This window comes from Lampris incognitus, chromosome 12 (assembly GCF_029633865.1).
Source record: "Lampris incognitus isolate fLamInc1 chromosome 12, fLamInc1.hap2, whole genome shotgun sequence".
Lineage (NCBI taxonomy): Eukaryota > Metazoa > Chordata > Actinopteri > Lampriformes > Lampridae > Lampris > Lampris incognitus.
In genome coordinates, this window is record NC_079222.1 from 13,867,506 (window position 1) to 13,891,647 (window position 24,142).

The 24,142-nt window shown below is 42.6% G+C and overlaps 1 protein-coding gene across 1 annotated transcript in view; it reads left to right on the forward strand.

Annotated features, from left to right (window-relative positions):
* Positions 1-1,938: 1,938 nt before the first annotated feature.
* Positions 1,939-24,142, forward strand: part of LOC130121811 (disabled homolog 2-interacting protein-like) — a 119,821-nt gene continuing 97,617 nt past the window's right edge. The window contains exon 1 of the mRNA XM_056290722.1: positions 1,939-2,110. The gene's annotated coding sequence lies outside the window, so the exon portion shown is untranslated. The remainder of the gene's footprint in view (positions 2,111-24,142) is intronic.

The window sequence follows — 24,142 nt, forward strand, 5'->3', positions numbered from 1 at the left end:
TTTAGGGTAATTGATTCTGTTATTAATGGTACCTCCACTTCTCTTTTTGAACCTGATGTTGAGTTGTCCGAAAAATTTCTCACTCATTTTGTAAATAAGGTGGAGAATATCAGACCCCAAATCCAGCTAGGCTCTTGCATTCGTTCCATTCCCCATGTTAATTCTGCCTCTTTTACCCAGTTTCAACATTTACAATTTCAGTGTTAGTGATTACAGTCTCGAATATGAACTCTTCCTCTTGCATCTTAAACATCATTCCCACTAAGCTGCTCAAAGAGGTATTTTCAACTATCAGTCCTGTTATTCTGCAAATTCTTAATAATTCTGGCCATAATAATGGCCTCTGGTTCTTTTCCTGACAGTTTTAAGCATGTCAATGTTCACCCCTTGCTGAAGAAACCTAATTTAGATCCCCTGTCCTTATGTAACTGCAGAACAATCTCCAAAGTGTCTTTCCCATGTAAGGTTCTGGAGAGAGTAATTTTATCTCAATTGATTTCTTTTATGAACACTAATAGTATTTTTAACAGTTTCCAGTCTGGTTGTAGAGCACTGCACAGTACCGAGACAGCTCTAGTTAAAGTCACTAATGACCTACTGTTGACTGCAGACAGAGGTGACTGCTCGATTTACTTCTTTTAGACTTAAGTGCTGCCTTTGACACAGTTGATCACAACATCCTCTTACATCGCTTAGAGACTTCGGTTGGCATCAAGGGCTCAGCTCTTAGCTTATTATGATCTTGTCTCACCAACAAAACTTTTTTTTCCTGTTCTGGGTAACTCTACTTCCACGATGACTCAGTTGAGTTGTAGTGTCCCTCAAGGCTTACTTCTTGGCAACCTTCTCTTTTCTATATACATGTTGCCCCTTTGCCAGGTCATTCAAAATCACGATGTGCTTTACCATTTTTATGCTGACAACACTCAGTTATACATGCCACTAAAACCCACAGATCCTAGTGCCCTAGCTAATCTCACAACTTGCCTCTCTGACATTAAATCCTGGATGCCCAACAATGTTCTCAAATTTAATGATGAGAAGTCTGAGGTCGTACTGGTTGGTCCCAAAAATTCCATCAGCCCTTGTGTAATAATATTGGTGGTCTCTCAGGTAGTCTTAAGCAGGCTGCTAGGAATCTTGGGGTAATATGCAATGCTAACTTCGGTTTTGATAATCAAATCGAAACATGTTGTTCATTCGTGCTTGCTCCAGTTCGAGCTAATCTCCAAAAATAGGTCATTTATGTCAGTTGACGACCTGCAAAAGGTTTTACATGATTTTATCTGTTCTCGGCTTGACTATTGTAATGCACTTTATTCTGCTATCAGCAAGGGCTCCCTCCACCATCTGCAGTTGGTACAAAACCCCGCTGCTTGGCTCATTACCGGGACAGAGGCATGACCATATCACTCCTGTGCTTGCCTCCCTACACTGGGTCCCTGTTATATTTGGAATTGATTTTAATATTGTATTGCTCACTTTTCAGGCTTTAAATGATCTTGCTGCTAATACATTTCTGATTTATTGACCTGGTATACACCCTGTCGACCGTCAGGATCCATAGATGGAGCTATGCTGCTTATTCGTAGGCCTCGGTTTATTACAAAGGGTGATCAGGCTTTTGCTGTTAGAGCCCCCAAACTATGGAACTCTCTTTCTGTTGAACTAAGACTAAACAAGTCTCTAGCTTCTTTTAAATCTTGGCTTAGAACTTTTCATTTTATGAAAGCTTTTACAAATGTTTGATGTGTTCTTTTTAATTTATTTATGCTTTTTTTATTTTTACTCTTTCTTTTTTGGCCTTACTGTTATTTTTGCCTTATCTGGTTTTATTTCTTCGTCAAGCACTTTGCAACATTGTTTTATAAAAGTGCTATATAAATGAAAGTTATTATTAAGGTATTATTATTGTTGTTTTGTAACATTTTGAACTATTTATTAAAATATTTTTAAAATCTAAAATCTCTCCATCTCTCTTACACACAAAGGGCTTTCTGAGTCGGAGGTTGAAGGGCTCAATAAAGCGGACTAAGAGTCAACCTAAACTGGACCGCAACTCGAGCTTCAGGCACATCCTCCCTGGCTTCAGAAGTGTTGACAATGACCGGTAGGTGTTCAGGAGTGGTGGTGGCATCTGTACATGTGTATGTTTATTTGTGTGATCATGTTTGGGTGTGTCTCTGTATACATTTTTCCTCTGTGCCTGCTCTATTTAGATGCATCTTTATGAGTGATGGCTTGTTGTTGAGGTCAGTGTTGACATGCTTGTTCTCTCAGTAAAAAAATAGAAAATCCTCAACTTCCAATCTGTCAATTGTGATTCCTCTCTCTTTCCATCTCTCTAAAATAGGATCTGCTCTTCTTTTACTTAGTACTTTGTTCTACTCATGGCAATTTTTTTTTATCAGAATTTGGTTGCTTAGCTGTGGATTGTGCAATGTGTTAATGTTTATATGCAAAACTGTGGTACATGTGTAACTGTTAGACATTTACTAAAAAAGGCAGGATTGATTTTGGTTTGCCTCACCATGCTGCCACAATATCAGTTTAACTTGCAAGCAGGGTGGTCGTACAGTTAGGAAACACTACCTAACAATGGCCACATTCATACAGCAGCTACATGAATACAGTTGTCACTCCTCATGGGGGTGCTGTATCAGTTCAGACAGTTTGGTTGTGAAAGGGTGTGACAGCTGCATTGAATAACTGAAGTGGCAGCCAGAAATAATTAATCATAAGCAATCACTGCCAAATTGGTGTGCAGAGTTGGATAATTTTTGCTGTTGGAATTAGAATGGCACTGAACAACCAGTACTTGGGTATGTTTTTGCATGCACTGTATGAAGTAAGTGTGCAGAAAGAAAAGGTGCGATAGACAAACACCACAAAGTGACAGCCGCTCTCTTCTGTACACTCAATGCCTTTCTGTTTTTTTCTGTTTTTGTGTGTTGTATTTTTCCATGACAGGGTGCCAGTTGCACAAATAGACAGAGACAAGAGTGATGTGTCATCTAAACATTTTCAGTCACTGTCTTCCAACCAGAGTTGCTCCTGCCAGTTTTGTTGTCTGGGAGAAACCCAAATGCTGAGCTCTACACTGAGCACCTTCCTTAAAAGTAATAAACTGATCAATGTCAGTGCCAGTTTATCACTGCCTGACAGATAAACTCACACCTTTGGTTGCTTGATTGATCAAGTGAGATAAGGAGACTTCCTAAAGCGTCTGAAGTCACCATCTCTGGCGTGTAGTAAACATCTCTGTGGTTACAGGTGTTACTCTTGGCTATGGCAAGCTTGGCTGAATTGGCTCTGTTTACCTGTTCATACACAAAGAATTAATTTCATTCTGCTCTTCTGCAATATGTACAATACAATTCAGGATTCATTCTCATTAGTCCCCTCCCCCCTTTCTCCCCAATTGTATCTGGCCAATTACCCCACTATTCCGAGTCGTCCCGGTCGCTGCCCCACACCCTCTCTGTCAATCCGGGGAGGGCTGCAGACTACCACATGCCACCTGAGATACCTGTGGAGTCGTCAGCTGCTTCTTTTCACCTGACAGTGAGAGGTTTCACCAGGGGGATCACGCTATTCCCCCCAGCCCCCCCCCCCCGAACAGGCGCCCCAACCGACCAGAGGAGGCACTAGTGCAGTGACCAGGACGCAAACCCACATCCGGCTTCCCACCCGCAGACACGGCCAGTTGTGTCTGTAGGGACACCCGACCAAGCCAAGGTAACGCGGGGATTCAAATTGATAATCCCCATATTGGTTGGCAACAGAATAGACTGTTACACCACCCAGACACCCCATTCTCATTAGTTAATATGGTTGACAATCCCAATGCTGATTATGTTGATTGTGTGAACATAGCCAACATGATCTGACACCACAACAGTTTAAGTAGTCTAGTTCGGTGTTCTTGAGCAAGAGTGGACTCCCGCCTGCTCACTGTGAGTCACTGCACGAGAGCATCAGCCAAATGATAACATTATAATTTGAATCTGTCCACATCTGTGTGGGGTCTTCAACCAACTGCGCCACCCTTGTCATTGAATTTGGCCCACGGCTTGATAGTAATGGTGCAGAGGTGATAATTGCCAGTTTTTAATGAGTTCACATAATTTTCTCTGGAGGCCAGCCACTTAGCAAACATTTGCACTAGCATAATGTCAATTATAATCGCAGACCGGGTTGAGTTTACTCTAATTGCCTCGCGTGCTCGCTCTCAAGTTTTGATTGTCACTCTTTCACACTGTCCTTCTGTGACAACTATCAAGCCTGGCACATTTGGACCTATCTTCCCTGCATTTGGAAATTATCCAAGGTGTCCATCTGTGGAGTTTAATTAATAGAGGTGCGGTGTCTGAGGAGGTGTTCTGTGGCTTTGGCTGAAAACTTGGGAGCTGAGTTCCTGCTTCTCCTCCTACTTTTAATGAGGCATTAACATCACTGTCACAACATCACAGGGGAACCCGACTGATTGTTCGGGGCAGAACATGGTGAACTGTTCCTCCAGTGTCGTTGGACAAAATGAGCTCATACTTCCTCGCCGCTTTTGTCCCACTGTCTTTCCTCATTTTCTCTTATACCACCATCCTTTGTCCTATTGTGTCTATCTCTCAAGCAACCAATTTCTACCAAACTCACCCATCTCTCATTTCATCGTTGTTCTCTTTTCCTCTGTGTTTCTCTTTATTATCCTCTTCCTTTCTGTTTCTCTTTCTTTCCCCCCTCTGTCTCTCTCTCTCTCTCTCTCTGTCTCTGTCTGTCTCTGTCTCTCTCTCCCTCTCTCTCTCTCGTTTTCTGTCTTTTGCACTCTCTTTCTCTCTCTTCTGCTCTCTTGCTCTCTTGCTTTCTCTCTCATTTCCTCTCTTTCTGTCTTCTGCTCTCTCTCTTTTGCTCTCTCACTTTCTCTCTCTCGCTCTCTCTCTCTTTTGTTCTCTCTTGCTCTCTCTCGCTCTTGCTCCCTGTTGCCTATCCCACTCAACCATTCTTTTTTCGTTGTCTCTTGTTTTCTTTTTGGTGAGGGAGGCAAATATCAGACAGGATATTGGGATGAATGTCCACAAGGTGTCTTAGCTCAAGCAGTGTAACAGAAACACACACACACACACACACACACACACACTCACACACTCACACAGATTGATGCCTCAGGTACATGTGCACTCATTAACTACCACACAATGATGCATTTCCACAGAAGCATGCATAGTTAGAAATATATGTATACACATCATACCTTCCATTCATAACCTGTAAAATATACAAAAGACTGATACAACCAGAGTGGCATTTCTTCCCTCTTCTGTTGTCTGGGGATGTGAGCAGACACTTCGATATTTCCCTGCTCGCCAGCATAGTTTGTGCCATTAGCAAGATCCCTGTGCGTGTGTGTGTGCATGTGTTCATGTGTGTGTGTGTGTGTGTGTGTGTGAGCGAGAGAGAGGGAGACAGAGTGCGAGAGACAGATCGACAAGACAGAAAGGGAGGGAGAACGAGAGAGTAATGCACTGTGAGAAGAGTCCCTGACACCCCCTGTCAGCCTAGGAGCAGCCTCCCCACAGGGCAGAAAACATTGGAAAAGACAAGCTGAGGAACTGGCAAAAGAGAGGGAGATGATGAGCATGGAGAGGTGATGGGGGAAGGAGAGAAAGAGATGTAGAGTTCTGCACTCAGATAACTCCCATGTTGCGAGGCACAGCCTTGAACATTATATAGATGCAGAGCATGACTTTACTCATGTAGGGAAGATGCATTATTTACTTAGGTGCAAATACTACAAACAAATATTACTGTACTGTGTTGTGTCTCCAGTTTATATTCCTTATAAATTAATATAAATTAAATACATATACAAATACATATACTATTATATGTAGTAGGGATGCACCAATATCACTTTTGCACTGCCAATCCCAATTCCAAGTGGGAATCGTTAAATATCTATTGGTACCGAGTACCAATCTGATCCTTTACTTTTGCTGGACAGTGCAGGACTGAACAATGCAAATCAATAGTTTAGGGTCAGTTGGCGAAATAACTGAGATGAATCAGTTTTTTTTTCCACCCTAAACGCAGACGGGTGACAAATTAAAGGGAAAACTAACATAGTGTCTTAGTAAGGTGTTGGGCCACAACGAGCCTCCAGCACAGCTTCAGTGCTCTTTGTCATAGATGCTACAAGTCTCTGAGCTCTACAGGAAGGATGGACACCATTCTTCTAGAAGATATTCCCTCGTTAGGTGTTTTGATGATGGTGGTGGAGAGTGCTGTCTAGCATGTTCATTCTAAAATCTCCCATAAGTGTTCAGTTGGGTTGAGATCGGGTGACTGAAGGCCATAGCATATGATTCAGTGACCCCTCAATCCCTGTGGGGGCATTGTCGTCCTGGAAGAGACCACTCCTATCAGGACAGAAATGTTTCATCATATGATAAAGGTGATCACTCAGAATAACTTTTTTTTTTATTATTTGCAGTGGCCCTTCCCTCTAAGGAGACAAGTTGACTCATACTATGCCAGGAAAATGCCCCCCCCACACACACACACACAGCATACAGCATAACCGAGCTTTTGCTGTGTCAAAATTCTTCCAAATCATTATGCGGATTAATAAGACCAGGAATGACATACTGGATCGGTCAAGGCCCAGGTTAACAACGATTGCCATTGGTGCTGTGAGGGCATAGGTTACATGCACATCTGCCAACCTCTATGCATTCTGCGTAGTCACTCCGCATTTTGAGACCAACTTACGCGACTACGAGTTGATAGTCCAAAATACACAAAAGAGCTGCCTTTAAAATAAATGCTTGGCTGCTCTGATGGCCGAGCGGGATAAACCGCCGTTCTTGCTATCCTCTCGTCACGTGGCTGGGAGGTTCGTATCCCAGACTCGCCGTAACCGGTCACGGCCAGAGCGTCCACGGGGTAAGGCATTCATTAGGCCGCCCTTATCCGAGGGATAGTGGGTGTAGATCGGTGTAGTGTCCGGGGACTCGTCGTTCTCCAGCGACCCCTCTGGCCCATCCGGGCGCCTGCAGCCAAGCAACCGAAAGCATTCCCCCTACTTCTCCTTCGCGGCCTGAAGGTGATGTAATCCATGCGAGGCTTCAGTGTGTAAAATAGCGAGAGCAGCCGGCACGAGTTTGAAAGAAGCTGGTGATACGACTATCTCCATCCTGTGGAAACGTGAGCCAGGGGAGTTATTCTACAAGAGTTCTGGCCATATGCCATTGGGTTAATCGGGTGGGATAAGGGGAAAAACTAGAAATAAATTTATATTAAAAAAAATGCTTGAGTGATTTTAGGCCTTCGTAAAATGTTTTAGTTCATTTTGGGCTTCAAACTGAAAAACTTTTTTTTTTTTTACCCGATGCAAGCCTACTAACATGGTGAACAGTCATGAATCTCAATGACTGGCGGTTTTGTTTTTTGATTTCAGTATTCAATAAATAAGTGCTTTTTTCCACAATTTACTGTGTGATGCCTTTTTTCAGCGTGTACTTTAGGCACGCACACAAACACACAAAAAAAAATGTTGTACGCGCACACATGTAAAAAGGACTACTCATTTCTATTCTTTAGGGTTGGCAGGTCTGTACATGCCCTAACAGCATAGTTTACATGCTGTGAGGGCATGTAAACTCATACACAGTTTACTGATGTAAACTATGTACAAGTAAAAAGTAAGAAAAGGCAGAGGAGAGGAGGGGTAGAAGCAAGAAAGAAAAGAGAGAAGAAACAGCTGAAGAAGAAAGACTCTAGAATGGCCACAATGTTGGGACAATGACAAGCAGAGGGAGAGAAAAAGCAGCCATAATGAACAGGACATGAATACAAGTGATTTATGTTCAGGAGACAAAGTGGAAAGGAAGCAACACGAGAGATTGGAGGAGATTATAAGATATACTACCATGGGACAGACAGTAAAAGGAATGGTATGGGAATAATCATAGACATAGAGCTACAACGGAAAGTCCCAGAAGTAAGAGCGAATCAGATAGGCTGATTTGGATGAGGTTGGATTTGTATGGACATCTGGCAAATATAATAATTTCATATGCACCACAGGTGGGTTGTGTTTAGGAAGAAAAGGTGAATTTCCGGAGACAACTAGACAGTGTAATGGCAGGCATACTAGAGGTGAAAAGGTTTTTTATTGGAGCAGACTTGATTGGACACGTGGGAGAAGGAAGTAGTGGCGATGAGGATGTCATGGGAAATTTCAGGAATGAGAAATTGGAACGTGAAATGCAGGGGGGAGTCAGTAGTTGATTTTACTACAAGGAATGATATGGCTATAGATAATACATATTTCAAAAAGAGCGGAGATCAGACAGAAAAATTTAAGAGTGGAGGCAGAACTATGCAGATAGACTACATTTTATGCAGAAGCTGTGAATTGCAAAGTAATACCAAGCAATGTGTAACAAAGCAACATAGACCACTGATCTGCCAAATAAAGAGAAGAAGCACATTTAGAGTACAAAGACTAGCAGCACAGAAGATTAAATGGGGAGGCTGAAAGAGGAACCGTGTAGAGAAAGCTTTGGGATGAATTTAAGAGAGCTGTTGGGAGATAGATTGAGATAGAACAGCAGAAGGACTAAGGGTAGCATGCAAGCTAGCGCTTGGAGAATCTCCAAGAGGTAAAAAAAGAGGAACAGGAAAGTTGGTGGTGGGAGGAAGAAGTGCAGCACTGCATAAGAAAAAGCTGGCCAAAATGAAATTGGACAAAAATGAGAAAGAGCAAAACAAGAATGAAAACAAGGAAGCTAAGAAATAAACTAAGAGAGCAGTAGCAATGGCAAGGACAAGACCATACAAGGACCTGTACAAAAGACAAGATACAAAGGAAGCAGAGAAGGATACAGATAGATAGATAGATAGATAGATAGATAGAGAGAGAGAGAGAGAGAGAGAGAGAGAGAGAGAGAGAGAGAGAGAGAGAGAGAGAGAGAGAGAGAGAGAGAGAGAGAGAGAGAGAGAGAGAGAGAGAGAGAGAGAGAGAGAGAGAGAGAGAGAGAGAGAGAGAGAGAGAGATACGTATATAATAGCCAAACAGAGAGACAGAGCAAACAAGGATGTTGAACAAGTAAAACTGCTGAAGGACACAGATGGAAGATTACTGTCAAAAGATGAGGATATTTTAAAGAGATGGAGGGATTATTTCTGTTACCTAATTAATCAAGAGAATAACAGCAAAAGAAGGATAGATGAACCACTAAGGAATGAAGAGGACATAGGAGAGATTACAAGGGATGAGGTGATAAAAGTGTTGCAACGAATGAAAAATGGTAAAGCTGTAGGACCGGACAATATTCCATCAGAAGTCTGGAAATGCTTAGGCGATACCGGCATAAAGTCTCTGACTAGACACTTCAACCACATAATACAGACTGAGAAAATGCCAGATGAATAGAGAAAGAGCACGTTGGTACCAATTTACAAGAATAAAGGTGATGATCAAAGCTGCAACAACTACAGAGGGATAAAATTGATGGGAGAGAGTAATAGAAGGGAAACTTAGGATGGAAGTGACTATAGGGAAATAACTTTGATTCATGCCTGGAAGAAGTACCACAGATGTGATATTTGTACTCAGGATCTTAGCTGAAGAATATATTGAAGGAAAGAAAGAATTGCACTGCGTATTTTTTGATTTGGAGAAGACATGACAGAGTACTGAGAGAGGAATTGCGGTATTGCCTGAGGGCGAAAGGAGTGGCAGAAAGTTACATCAGCATAATTCAGGACATGTACAAGGACTGTAAGACTGTAGTTTGATGTGCAGTAGGAACAACAAGTGAGTTTGAGGTAAAGGTAGGACTGCATCAAGGATCGGCGTTGAGCCCTTCCCTGTTTGTGATACTGATGGACAGTCTCAAAGAACATCTTAAGAAAGAGCCACCCTGGAGCATGATGTTGGCTGATGACATCATCCTGGCAAACGAGGACAAGGAAAGGTTGGAGAGAGCTCTTGGAAGATTGGAGAGAAGCATCAGAGATCAGAGGACTGAAGATTGGCAGAACAAAGACTGAATATCTGTGTATAAATAAGGAAGTAGAAAGTCCAGGATTGACCTTAGGATGACACATCTCAGAAGTTAACAAAATCAAGTACTTAGGATGGACAGTACAGACAGAAGGCGGTGGTGAGAAGGAAGTCAAGAAAAGGATACATCTAAGTTAAATTCATGGAGAAAGGTAACTGGAGAACTTTGTGACAAATGCCATTGAGGGTAAAGGTCAAGGTATAAATCAATAGTCACCTTGCTCAGTGGTATTGAATCAGTGACAACAACAGAGAGGCTTGAATCTACAGTACAGGTAGCAGAAATAAACATGACACTTTCGTCCTTGGGAGTGACTAGAAAAAAAAAACGTAAGAGAAATGAAATGAGAGCTATGTTCAAGATCAGAGGGATGGATGAGAAATTGAGAGAGACAAGACTGAGATGGTTTGGACATGTACAGTGAGGAGACAGACAATATGGGAAAGAAAGTATTGGACATATACCTGGCTAAAGACAAAAAGGAAGACCAAGGAAAAGATGGAGAGAGCAGATAGAGAAGGACATTAGAAGGGTTGGACTGTGGGAGAGGGATGTGTCAGACAGAAAGCTATAGAGGGGGAAAATCTGCTGTGGCGACCACTGAGAAACAGGGGACAAGCCCAAAGAAGAAGCATTACAGAACCCCCGCTCAGTGTGCTTTACATTAAATGGAGGATATAGGCATAAACATAACAACATAGGTAACATAAAAATATGAATATAAAATATATATGCATGAGTAAAATGCAGAAACTGAATCAATGAAGGAATGGATGGCACAGTGACCCAGTGGTTAACACTGTTGACTTACGGCAAGAAGGTCCTGGGTTCGAACCCCAGGCCATCCCAGGTCCTTTCTGTGTAGAGTTTGCATGTTCTCCCCGTGTCGGCGTGGGTTTCCTCCAGGTGCTCTGGTTTCATCCCACCATCAAAAATACGTGCATGTTAGGGTTAATACTCCTGCCTTTACCCCTGACCAGGGCAATGGAAAGAAGAACTGGAGTTGGTCCCCCGGGCGCTGCAGCTGCCAACTGCTGATATACAATAGGATGAGTTAAATGCAGGGAACAAATTTCATTATCAAGTCAAGTCAATTTTATTTGAAAAGCCCAATATGGCAAATTACAAATTTGCCTCAAGGGGCTTTAAAGTAACACAACATCGTAACCTTTACAATGACGAGATAAAGTGACCTTCTTTTCTTCTTCTACACCCAGCGTACATTAAACATATCCTACAACGATTAAAAACCCCAAACACATCAACACAATCAAATTAAGACAGGCGAGCAATCCCTGAATGCACATATAAATGCACACCCATGAAACACACACACTCATACACGCACAGACGCACATGTGCGCACATGCACACACGCACAAACACAGATGTTCCCAGTGGGTGCCATTAGCTATGATGACAGTGTTAGGCCTCAAGCCTGGGGCACTCTCAGGGGAGAGACCTGTAGCTGAGGAGCAGCTGGACCCCTGAAATGAAATATTCATCCCTGCTAATCAGAGATGGAGCACTCACTGACCACTCCCACAGACTGCGGGGCAGATACACGGCAACATGTGGACACACAACCACGAATATACAAAAACACACAGACACACTAACACCTACACGGTCCGTGCACATGAATATTATACATATTTAAAGCAAACCCATATATACATGCACACACATATTGTACGTATGATGCATGAATAACACACATATTTGTGCAATATGTTGAAATGATTTTATATTTTCAAATTGTATATAGCCGCCTCACTGGATGTCTTACATAGTGGTAGTGGAAAAAAAATATGTTTGAACCAGTACACAACACCCATAAACCCTTAACAGAAAATGTGAATTTTTAATTACAGTCTGAAGTGATGCAACCCGGTACTCTTTACCTGTTGTGTGTACTCTTGTAATGCCTGACTGTGTAATTTCTTGAAAACTGCTGTGAACCAAGTTATATTATATAGAACCTATATATTTCTGGCAGCTCTTTTTTTCCCCTTTTTTTCCTTTTTGTTGTTTTGTTTTTTGTCTGTTAATTTTTGTTTTATCTTGGTTGCGTGTGTTTTGAGTATAAAAATGAAAATGAAATATATTTTAAAAAAATCCAAGTATAATGTTATCATGTCTTCATTTTGGGATTATTTAATAATAATACAAATACTACTACTACTAATAATAATAATGATGATGATGATAATAATAATACAAATAATAATTATTGTTACATTTCTATAGAGAAGGCTTGAGAAGGCCCTGGTGCGGTGTGGAAAATGGCAGTACGCGGTAGACAGCTGTATTTCTGCTCATTGATCACACAGACTAAATCAGAATAGTGTTTCTGTGAATGTTTAATGCACCATTGTTTTATTCACCAGAAGCAAGCAGCTGTAGCTAACTGTCACCACAGCACAGGAATAGATTTGTGTTTGTGTGTGTGTGTTTGTTTGTGTGTGTGTGTGTGTGTGTGTGTGTGTTTTGTATTTTGTGGGAAGAGAACTTTATGGTAATTTGAGTGCATTCACAGCTGCTCAATATGTTTCATGTTTGCTTTGGCTTGATATTGTGTAGATCTCAATGGAAAGTCCCTAATGGACCGGGCCCGAGTCAGGTCAATTCTCACACTCCGCGAGCTTTCTATGACTAACTGTGCGTCCAGCGGTTGCCTCAAGCGAAACATTATGCACGCCGCAGCGCAGCGTGGCGAACATAAAGTAAACGTAGGCTCTTGGAAACGGTTTCTGGTAGTTAGATCTGAATTAGTACCCAGAGCTATATTCTGACTCGTGTCCCACTCTCTCACTCGTTTCCCTTTATCTCACCACCCTCACGCTTTCTGCCGCTTTCTTCCCTGTTACATCATGCCAGATGTTGCTGGTTATTGTAATGCCGAGCCATCTCTGTACAGTCTTTGTCTCATTAAGTACACAAGCGAGACAAGCTTCAGTTCAGCCAACTGTGTTGAAAAACGAGTTCCACTGCATAGGCAATTATTCTCTATATACACATACACATACACTCACCGGCCACTTTATTAGGCACACCTGTCCAACTGCTCGTTAACGCAAATTTCTAATCAGCCAATCACATGGCAGCAACTCAATGCATTTAGGCATGTAGACATGGTCAAGACGATCTGCTGCAGTTCAAACCGAGCATCAGAATGGGGTAGAAAGGTGATTTAAGTGACTTTGAATGTGGCATGGTTGTTGGTGCCAGACGGGCTGGTCTGAGTATTTCAGAAACTGCTGATCTACTGGGATTTTCACGCACAACCATCTCTAGGGTTTACAGAGAATGGTCCGAAAAAGAGAAAATATCCAGTGAGCGGCAGTTCTGTGGGCAAAAATGCCTTGTTGATGCCAAAGGTCAGAGGAGAATGGCCAGACTGGTTCGAGCTGATAGAAAGGCAACAGTAACTCAAATAACCACTCATTACAACCGAGGTATGCAGAAGAGCATCTCTGAACGCACAACACATCGAACCTTGAGGCAGATGGGCTACAGCAGCAGAAGACCACACCGGGTGCCACTCCTATCAGCTAAGAACAGGAAACTGAGGCTACAATTCGCACAGGCTCACCAAAATTGGACAATAGAAGATTGGAAAAACGTTGCCTGGTCTGATGAGTCTCGATTTCTGCTGCGACATTCAGATGGTAGGGTCAGAATTTGGCGTCAACAACATGAAAGCATGGATCCATCCTGCCTTGTATCAATGGTTCAGGCTGGTGGTGGTGGTGTAATGGTGTGGGGGATATTTTCTTGGCACACTTTGGGCCCCTTAGTACCAAATGAGCATCTTGTCAACGCCGCAGCCTACCTGAGTATTGTTGCTGACCATGTCCATCCCTTTATGACCACAGTGTTCCCATCTTCTGATGGCTACTTCCAGCAGGGTGACGCGCCATGTCATAAAGCTCGAATCATCTCAGACTGGTTTCTTGAACATGACAATGAGTTCACTGTACTCAAATGGCCTCCACAGTCACCAGATCTCAATCCAATAGAGCACCTTTGGGATGTGGTGGACCGGGAGATTCGCATCATGGATGTGCAGCCGACAAATCTGCAGCAACTGCGTGATGCTATCATGTCAATATGGACCAAACTCTCTGAGGAATGTTTCCAGTACCTTGTTGAATCTATGCCATGAAGGATTAAGGCAGTTCTGAAGGCAAAAGGGGGTCCAACCCGGTACTAGCAAGGTGTACCTAATAAAGTGGCCAGTGAGTATATATGTGTGTGTGTGTGTGTGTGTGTGTGTGTGTGTTTGTTTGTGTGTGTTTGTGTATATATATATATAGATATGCAGTCTGTAGACAGCTCTCGTTATCTCTGCCAGGCATAGCTTGGAGGGGATTGTGTGTGTGTGTGTGTGTGTGTGTGTGTGTGTGTGTGTGTGTGTGTGTGTGTGTCCGCGGATGATCCCACATACTACTGGATCTATGAACCTACTATTTTTTGCGCACGGTTATGTCTGTATAATGAAGACCCTCTCGTGGTTGCTGTGACTGAAAACCTTCGAAAATGGTTTGTTCTCACTATCGCAGCTCCCTCTCGTCATTCATTCTCTAGTTCGTCATTCGACCAACGCTGCCTCCTGTCACTTCCTGCTCTGACTCAACTGTGCACATGCATGACTCACATCTGTGGTTGAATCAGATCGGGGAGCAATAGTGTCAAATCCAAAATATATCCCCGGATATGAGTCTTGAAAGTAAACGAGAAGTTTGGTTGTATTTCGCAAGCCAGCAAATGTCAGCACAGGAGAACTGGAGGAACACTATCCATCCATCCATCCATTATTCAAACTGCTTATCCTGCTCTCAGGGTCGCGGGGATGCTGGAGCCTATCGCATCAGTCATTTGGCAGCAGGCGGGAAGACACCCTGGACAGGCCACTAGTCCATCACAGAGCCGACACACACATACACGTTCACACCTAGGGACAATTTAGTATGGCCAAGTTGCCTGTTCTACATGTCTTTGGACTGTGGGAGGAAATCAGATCCCCTGGAGGAAACCCACACAGACATGGGGAGAACATGCAAACTCCACACAGAGGACGACCCAGCCGGAACAACCCCCAAGGTTGGACTACCCCGGGGCTCGAACCCAGGACCTTCTTACTGTGAGACAACCGCCCTAACTGCTGTGCCACCGTGCTGCCGGAGGAACACTGGATGAACCAAAAATAATTTGCCTTATTCACCTCGCCGCCACACGGAAGTGCCATAGTCTCCAATGTTAAAACTCTGCTATGAAAATACAATTTCAAGAGTAGGATCAATTACAGTCACAGCTGGGAATGATCTCAGTAGCTGCAATAAAACATTTCCTATGGCTGAGCTATTTTCATACCATTGTTTTATGAATGAAAGTCCCATCAGCAAAGCAGTCATTCACCTTCATTCATTTTATATCAAGAAAACCGCAGTGGTTAATCACATTTGAAGTCTTTAATTAGGGCTTTGAAATTATAAAAGCCTGATCTGTGACATTTCATGTCAGACTGGGTTGTCTAGGGTCCGCCTAGAAGGCTGCACATCCACAGACTGACAGGCAAAACATTTTTATCAGGTAGATTTTTGAGCTTGAGGGCTGCGTTTTATTTATTTATTTATTTATTTATTTATTTATTTTTCATATTTCCCATCCAGTTAACTTGGGTGCTGTGCAGAAGTCTTTTAATGACAGGACAAATCCTGTTTTTTTTTCCCCGTCCTTGTGTGCGTGTATTTCCCTTCTCCCGGTAGGCGAAAAATTGGTTTGTCACCAAGTCCGAACACCGGAGAAGGGGATATACGTACAATTAGCGGACTCTTCTAGTATTTTATTTATTTATTTATTTATTTATTTTTTGTAATCACCATTAATGATTTGCTGTTTAGTGGGTTTTGTTTTCCCAAAAAAATGACTGAACAGAGGTTGCCTCATGCAGTCCGGCCTTTTACCTACTATAGCTACAAATACATTACATTTGATTGTATACTGAATTTTGTAATTTAGTGGAAGTACTGGCAAATAATGGATAGTACAGGACAGGCTTAAAGGTGTTATGAAACAACATTTAGTGCACCACAAATGGTGACGAATATATGAATGAAATGGAAGTGTTGGGTGGGAGTTTGCCAGGGGAGGGAATTTGCTTTGACAAAGAGCCAATAACAACCAGGCATTTTTAAGTCAAGTCAAGTCAATTTTATTTGTATAGCCCAACATGACAAATGACCAATTTGCCTCAAGGGGCTTTACAGCAACACAACATCCTGCCCTTAGACCCTCACATCGGATAAGGAACAACTCCCTAGTTTTTAGAAGAATTTGGACATTAACGTGTTGTGGCTTGTTTCAGTTTGGTGGGGGAAAACCATCTGACCTCACTCTGGTTTGGCCTCATTCTTTTGGGGGGGGGGACTTTTAATGTATATGGCCACAAGTGCAGGTTGATGTGACTAAAAAGTCAATGTCTAAAAAAGAAAAGCCAAATTCTTATGGGGTTTTTTTTTGTGAATTTCTAGAACATAGTACCAAATAGATGTAAATTAAGTCCAGATAAAAGAGGTAACATGAAAATACGTTGTATGATTATTATTATTATTATTATTATTATTATTATTATTATTATTATTCCTCACAGCAAGAAGGTCCCGGGTTCGAACCCCGGGTAGTCCAACCTTGGGGGTCATCCCGGGTCGTCCTCCGTGTGGAGTTTGCATGTTCTCCCCGTGTCCACGTGGGTTTCCTCCGGGTGCTCCGGTTTCCTCCCACAGTCCAAAGACACGTAGGTCAGGTGACTAAATTGTCCCTAGGTGTGAATGTGTCGGCCCTGCGATGGCCTGGCAGCCTGTCCAAGGTGTATCCCCCGCCTGCCGCCCAATGACTGCTTGGATAGGCTCCAGCATCCTGCGACTCTATTTAGGATAAGCAGCTTGGATAATGGATTATTATTATTATTATTATTTCATGGGACCTTTAAAATCATCATGTGACAATGACTATGACTATGACTATGACTTTTGTACCCGAGGTAACTGCTTCTTGGTTTCATTGGATACACTTAAATTTGACCTTTTGTACCTTTGATATTTATTTATTTATCTATCTATCTATCTATCTATCTATCTATCTATCTATCTATCTATCTATCTATCTATCTATCTATCTATCTATCTATCTATCTATCTATCTATCTATCTATCTATCTATCTATCTATCTATCTATCTATCTATCTATCTATCTATCTATCTATCTATTTATTTACTTATTTACGGGGGGGCATGTATCCCTTTTACTCAGAATTTGTGTTTTTTGTTTATTGTTCTTCATGTAGTATGTTGTATGTTGGGCATGGTTCAGCACACACGTGAAGTAAAAAAAAAAAAAAAAACACCCCCCAGTGACTCTAAATGGCAACTGTTAACAGGAGTCAAGAGCCCTTAAATACAAACCCTCCATCATCCCAACATAACGCAATACCAATAAGTGCCATGGTAATTGTTGCTGGTAGTGTGTTGCGCTGTGATTTGTGCACGTGCATGTGTGTGTGTGTGTATGTGTGTGTGTGTATGTGTGTGTGTGTGTTTGTGTGCATAAGAGAGGCTAGAGTACGCGGTGGAGACATCCATCCATAAATCCAATAAAGTGATGACATTTAGAGTTATTAAATTCAGAAACCATTCCCCAGGTGGTTTGACTGTAATATCCAGCCTTTTGTAACCCCCCCCATCTGCCCCCTCTTCCCTCTTCCTCCCTTGGTACAATCTTAACCCCCCCCCCCCGTTTCCCTGTCGTAATTCTTTTCCCACAATGTCTCTCTGACTCACTATCTGACAATATTTTCCCTCCCAGCCTCCTTTAAAAACTCCCCCATTTCTGTAACACCCGCCGCCCCACCCCACCCCTCGACTGTCCTTTTTGTCCTACGCTCATCCATCCCCAGCGGTTTTCGCCGTCCATCTACGATTTTCTGCTGTTGGCCATCTCGGCCATTTTCCTCTTTTCCAACTGTGGTCCTTTTCGCTTGTCTCTCTGTCTTTCTTACTTCCCTGCACCTCCTTTTCCCTCCCTCTTTCTTCCTCACACGTAATGTTTCAGTAGTGTTGTTTGTAGCTGCAGTTCTCTGGTGGCTTTCCTCTGGATTAAACACAATCCAGAGCTCACAGCACCATACGCAGATACCGCCTCTCCCCTCTCCGTGCCTTCTCTTCTTCCTTAGATTCCATTGCGCCAGCGTCCTCCTCCACTCGCTACCCATTCGTCGTCAGTTGTCTTGCTACATCCCATTCTCCCCATCCCCCTTCCTTTTCTCACTGCATTTCTTTTCTTCTGTCCTGTCCTAGCACTTCATCAATGCTCATCCTGTGATGCTGTTCGCCACTGAGAGGAATCAGAAAAAAAGGATGACCCCAGATCGATATCCCTGCTTTTCACGAGGACACTATCAGATGTTTATTCATCACAGCTACATGCGTACTAGCAATCTAAAAACACGTAACAAAAAACACGATATCGCTCTGTCCCCGTCCCCCGCTCTGATTTTATTTTCTCTGTCTTTCTCACTTTCTTGTATGGATTATTGCTCTTGTTGGTCACTGTCACACATGTTCATTCAGTTCTTTCATTCGTTCCTTGACAACTTAGCCTCCTCACGGGTTTGCGCTTTGTGTCGTTATTTGTTCTTGGACGTTACTGCGTGTACATATAAAGATGTGTAGTTGGACATTTTCCAAACATGTGATGTGGTTTGACTTTTCCACGACCACAGTCTTATCAGCTAACTGTAAATCTGTAAATGTTCTCCCAGTTTTGGCTGCTCCCGTTAGGGGTCGCCACAGCGGATCATCCGTTTCCATCTCTTCCTGTCCTCTGCGTCTTCCTCTATCACACCAACAACCCGCATGTTCTCCCTCACTACACCCATAAACCTCCTCTTTGGCCTTCCTCTTTTCCTCTTGCCTGGGAGCTCCATAGTCAGCATCCTTCTCCCAATATACCCAGCATCTCTCCTCCACACATGTCCAAACCATCTCAATCTTGCCTCTCTTGCTTTGTCTTCAAACTGTCCAACCTGAGCTGTCCCTCTGATATACTTTATCCCAATCCTGTCCTTCTTCATCACTCCCAACGAAAAGCTTAGCATCATCAACTCTGCAACCACCAGATCTGCCTCCTGTCCTTTCATCAGTGCCACCGTCTCCAAACCATATAACATAGCTGGTCTCACAACCATCTTGTAAACCTTCCCTTTAACTCTTGCTGGTACCCTTCTGTAACAAATCACTCCTGACGCTCTTCTCCACCCACTCCACCCTGCCTGCACTCTCTTCTTCACCTCTCTTCCGCACTCCCCGTTACATTAAACAGTTGACCCCAAGTATTTAAACTCATCCACCTTCACCACTTCTACTCCTTGCATCCTCATCACTTCGCTGTCCTCCAGCTCGTTCACACATATGTATTCAGTCTTGCTCCTACTTTCATTCCTCTTCTCTCCAGCTCATACCTCCACCTCTCCAGGCTCTCTTCAACCTGTCCCTGCTCTCACTACAGATCACAATGTCATCCGCAAACATCATAGTCCGTGGAGACTCCTGCCTGATCTCGTCCGTCAACCTGCCCATCACCATTGCAAACAAGAAAGGGCTCAGAGCCGATCCTTGATGTAATCCCACCTCCAACTTGAACCCATCTGTCATTCCAACCTCACACCTCACCACTGTCACACTGCCCTCATACATATCCTGCACCACTCCTACATACTTCTCTGCCACTCTCGACTTCCTCATACAATACCACACCTCCTCTCTCGGCACCCTGTCATATGCTTTCTCTAAATCCACAAAGACACAACGTAACTCCTTTTGGCCTTCTCTATACTTCTCCATCAACATTCTCAAAGCAAACATCGCATCTGTGGTGCTCTTTCATGGCATGAAACCACACTGCTGCTAGCTGATCATCACCTCTGCTGTTAACCTAGCTTCCACTACTCTTTCCCATAACTTCATGATGTAGCTGGTCAACTTTATACCTCTGTAGTTACTAGTTCTGCACATCACCCTTATTCTTGAAAATCGGTACAAGTATGCTTCTTCTCCACTCCTCAGGCATCCTCTCACTTTCCAAGATTGTGTCGAACAATCTAGTTAAAAACTCCACTGCCATCTCTCCTAAACATCTCCATGCCTATCTGGACCAACAACCTTTCCACTCTTAACTACAAATATGTAAATAAAAAGAAAATTAAGAGAATGTTACCAGTTTTTATTCACATTCATTGCAACAGTATTATTAGGTTAAGATACCTTGTTCTCTCCTTTGAATCTCTCCTGTCCATCTCATTTTAAATGCATCAGCATCATTTTGCATTTTGTTGAAATGGAGCTCTTGAGGTACTAATGGGCTGTCCAGAGGAGACATCATCCACTACCGAGCTGGATTTACTGCCAGTCCCCTAAACATCATTTTGAAACCTCACACTTGTAATCTGTTTATTATTTTTTGCACTTCTTAACTGTTCAACACTATAATGAGATTTTACTAGTTGAGAACTAATGTGATGACATTACTTAAGGTGTTTTAAGGTGTTTAGAGAAAGGTAGCTGCTTATATTAAAATTTTTAAGTTCTCCCTGCTCTCACAGACACCTACCTCTTCATGTACTTCAGTGAGAGATTTCTTTTCTACTACTGATTTTGAGTCATGCCCTAGTGCACAAGGTTATCTGTGTGTGTGTGCATGTTTGTCTATGTACTCCAGCACAAGTGTGAGTGTGCGTGTGCAAATGCATGAGTATTTTGTACCTCTGTATTGTATACTGTTTAGTACATACTATAGCGAATTCGGGGGGAGCTGGGACACGAACCCGGGTCGCCTGCATCACGGGCGACTACGCTAACCAGTCAACTAGGGTCCGACCCCAGTATTTTGTATTTCTACATGTTCCGCCAGGGTTCAAATGAGAAAAACTGACAATTTCCATTAACTTGTACTTCACAATAGAACCTTTAATACAGAGTCTCTTCAGTTCAAGTTCAAGTGCTGAGATTTGTTTTTGCACATTAGCAGTGGCCCATGCTGGTGTTTCATGGTCAGTGCGTGTCTGGGTGGTTTATTCCCTCACAGCCAATCTAAGAACAACAGCACTGATTCAAGGAGGGTTTTTTTTTATCATTTGGGGAGGAGAACTTTTCACGAGTGTGTTTTCAAGTTGCAAAAAGTCATTGTTCATTCATGTACAGTAGGGATGAGGCAGCAACCCCTACTGATTAGGTTTTAAATCGTACTTTTTTTGAAGGGCGAAATAATTTTCACAATAGATAGAGAAAATAGTTCCTCTTGTTATTTAATACGTTGTCTGTCTTGGGAGAGAGATCTCTCCTCTGTGGCTCTCCCTGAGGGTTCTTCCTATTTTTCCTCCCTGTTAAAGTTTTTTTTTTTAGGGAGTTGTTCCTTATCCGATGCAAGGGTCTAAGGACAGGATGTTGTGTTGCTATAAACCCCCTTGAGACAAATTTGTAATTTGTGATAAAATTGACTTGACTAAAAAACACCACTTAATTTGAAATAGCATCCAGCACCTCTCAGTTTTGGACCACCTTTTTCTGGCAAAAAAAAAAAAAACTTGCGAGGATCCCACACCTCTTGATTTAAGTAAAGCTAATATATGTATGGTATATTATAGTCCCCCAAAATAGCTGAATTTGTCTTCCATTTCCTTCCCTGTAAAACATTTAATCAGCTCATTTCTCCGTGAGGACATGCGATGAATCTTTTGATATCGAAACATATACGTCTGCAAGCAAACTGCTTCCGTCTTGGTCAGCTCAAAACCGATGTGGGTGTTGTGAAGGCCAGAAAGCAGTTGTTGCCCAATGTCGACCCTCTTTGTTTTTATTTGTGTTGCCAGAGTTCACTTTGAGTAATGGAAGCTTGCTGTTACATTGTGATTTTTTTGTGTAGGCATATGACAGTTTTTGCCTCATGTATCAATGGTTACTATGGGCAAGTTTGTTCTTACACACCCATGGGATTTTTTAGCCCTGAAGCTTGTCTCAGAGACCAGTGCAGAACCTGGGTCACCCCTGAATTTAGACGCTATTTGGCTAACACTGGTGTATTTGCAGGCCTGGGTGATTGCTCGTTGCAAGAGGTAGACAATAGATGTTAGGAGGAAGGAATTACAAATAACCATCATGCTTTGCTACTGACTGTCAGACAGCCGTGAGGGCTAAAAAATGCCATGGGTGTGTAAGAACAAATTTGCCCATAGTAACGATTGATACATGAGGCCCCTGGGCTTTTTGTGTTGCACACTTGCAATGATTGGATGGTGTTTGAAGGCGCAAGTATAAAGTATAGGCTTGCAAAGAAAGTTGTAGAATTTGAATAGCCCCTAAGTATAATATGGTTGTTTAATAATGTTAAAAGATATGCCTATATCATGGGGGGAGATAAATAAATAATGTATATATATAATTTCAGGACCTCTCCCTTTACAGTCTATGCACTGGGTCACCTCAGCTTTCATATTGTGGGACCTCATGATGTAAAAACTCTGATGACGTGAATGAATTTGGATCTGAACATTATAATATATATGTAGTGTGTTAGATCATGTGATTAGAAGTTTCTTTCTACTGGCCCACTCCTCATTCATATGCCCTTTGCAAGCGGCCCGCATAACCTTTAGCATTTCTTGAGTTGATTTAATTGGCTTAATTTGGTTTCACACACCCACCCCGCTGCTACCACCAGGTTCTCGCCAGCACCCCATGTGTGAAAGACATTCCCATGACTTTGACAGAAAGAACCTCTTGGTTTTGATGTTGGGCATTTTCCTATTCAGATTCACTCAAGAAAGAGAATAAAATATTTGGGGAAATAAAATGAGAATAATGGGGTAGTAGGGCTATTCCTTATTTTACAGGAAGGTTGGCAACCCTAATCACATATCACGCACCTCCGTATGTGCAGTCTCCTTGAACACTATCATTTTCAGTAGCTGCATGTTCATATGTCATGAATATACATAAGAAGAAAATGGGTTTCCTACCTCATATTTATCCAAACGATGGCAAGGCTATACTCATATTTCAATAGCTTTTACTTGGCTTGCCATCACAGCAGGTAGGTATGTTTCAGGTAAAGTGAACTAGCATGCAATGCTACAAGAGTCATTGACCTAGCATTGTGGAAATGTGAAAATAAGGCAGTTAGAGATCAATAAAATGACTTGCAGAGCATAATCATGGCAAAACATCCCAAAATAAATGTGTAGGCCTATTGCTTATAAACATAAAACTAAAATTCTGACATAAGAGGCTTGCGTTTCTACTTTACTTCAGGATTTCTCTTCAGAAAGACGAACAGCAAAGTGGAGCCATGTCAGCTGTGTACAAAGGCACAGTTCCACACAACCATTTGTTGAATTGCATGCTGGGAGGCTTTTGTGAGGGTTAAAAGTGCCTTGTTATGCAGCAATTGCATATACTGTAGCTTTAGTAAACATAACAGTCCATTATCCAATCCATCCATTATCCAAGCCGCTTATCCCAACCGGGGTTGTCGAATGCTGGAGCCTATCCCAGCAGTTATTGGGCGGCAGGCGGGGAGATACCCTCGACAGGCTGCCAGTCCATCACAGGGTCCACACACACACATTCATACCTAGGGACAATTTAGTATGGCCGATTCACCTGACCTACATGTCTTTGGACTGTGGGAGGGAACCTGAGCCCCCGGAGGAAACCCACACAGACACGGGGAGAACGTGTAAACTCCACACAAAGGACAACCCAGGACAACCCCCATGGTTGGACTACCCGGGGCTCGAACCCAGGACCTTCTTGCTGTGAGGGGACCATGCTAACCACTGCACCACTTCACGTAAACATACCAGTTATGTTTATAAATGCTGTAGTATATGCAGGCAGTGTTGTGTTTTACAACATGTCTACTATTAAAATCGTGACCATTGGATGTTTATTTGCGTTACCAAGTCATCGAATAGGACAACTGACTAAGCCTGATTCAGCATAATGATAAGCTAGTGCTG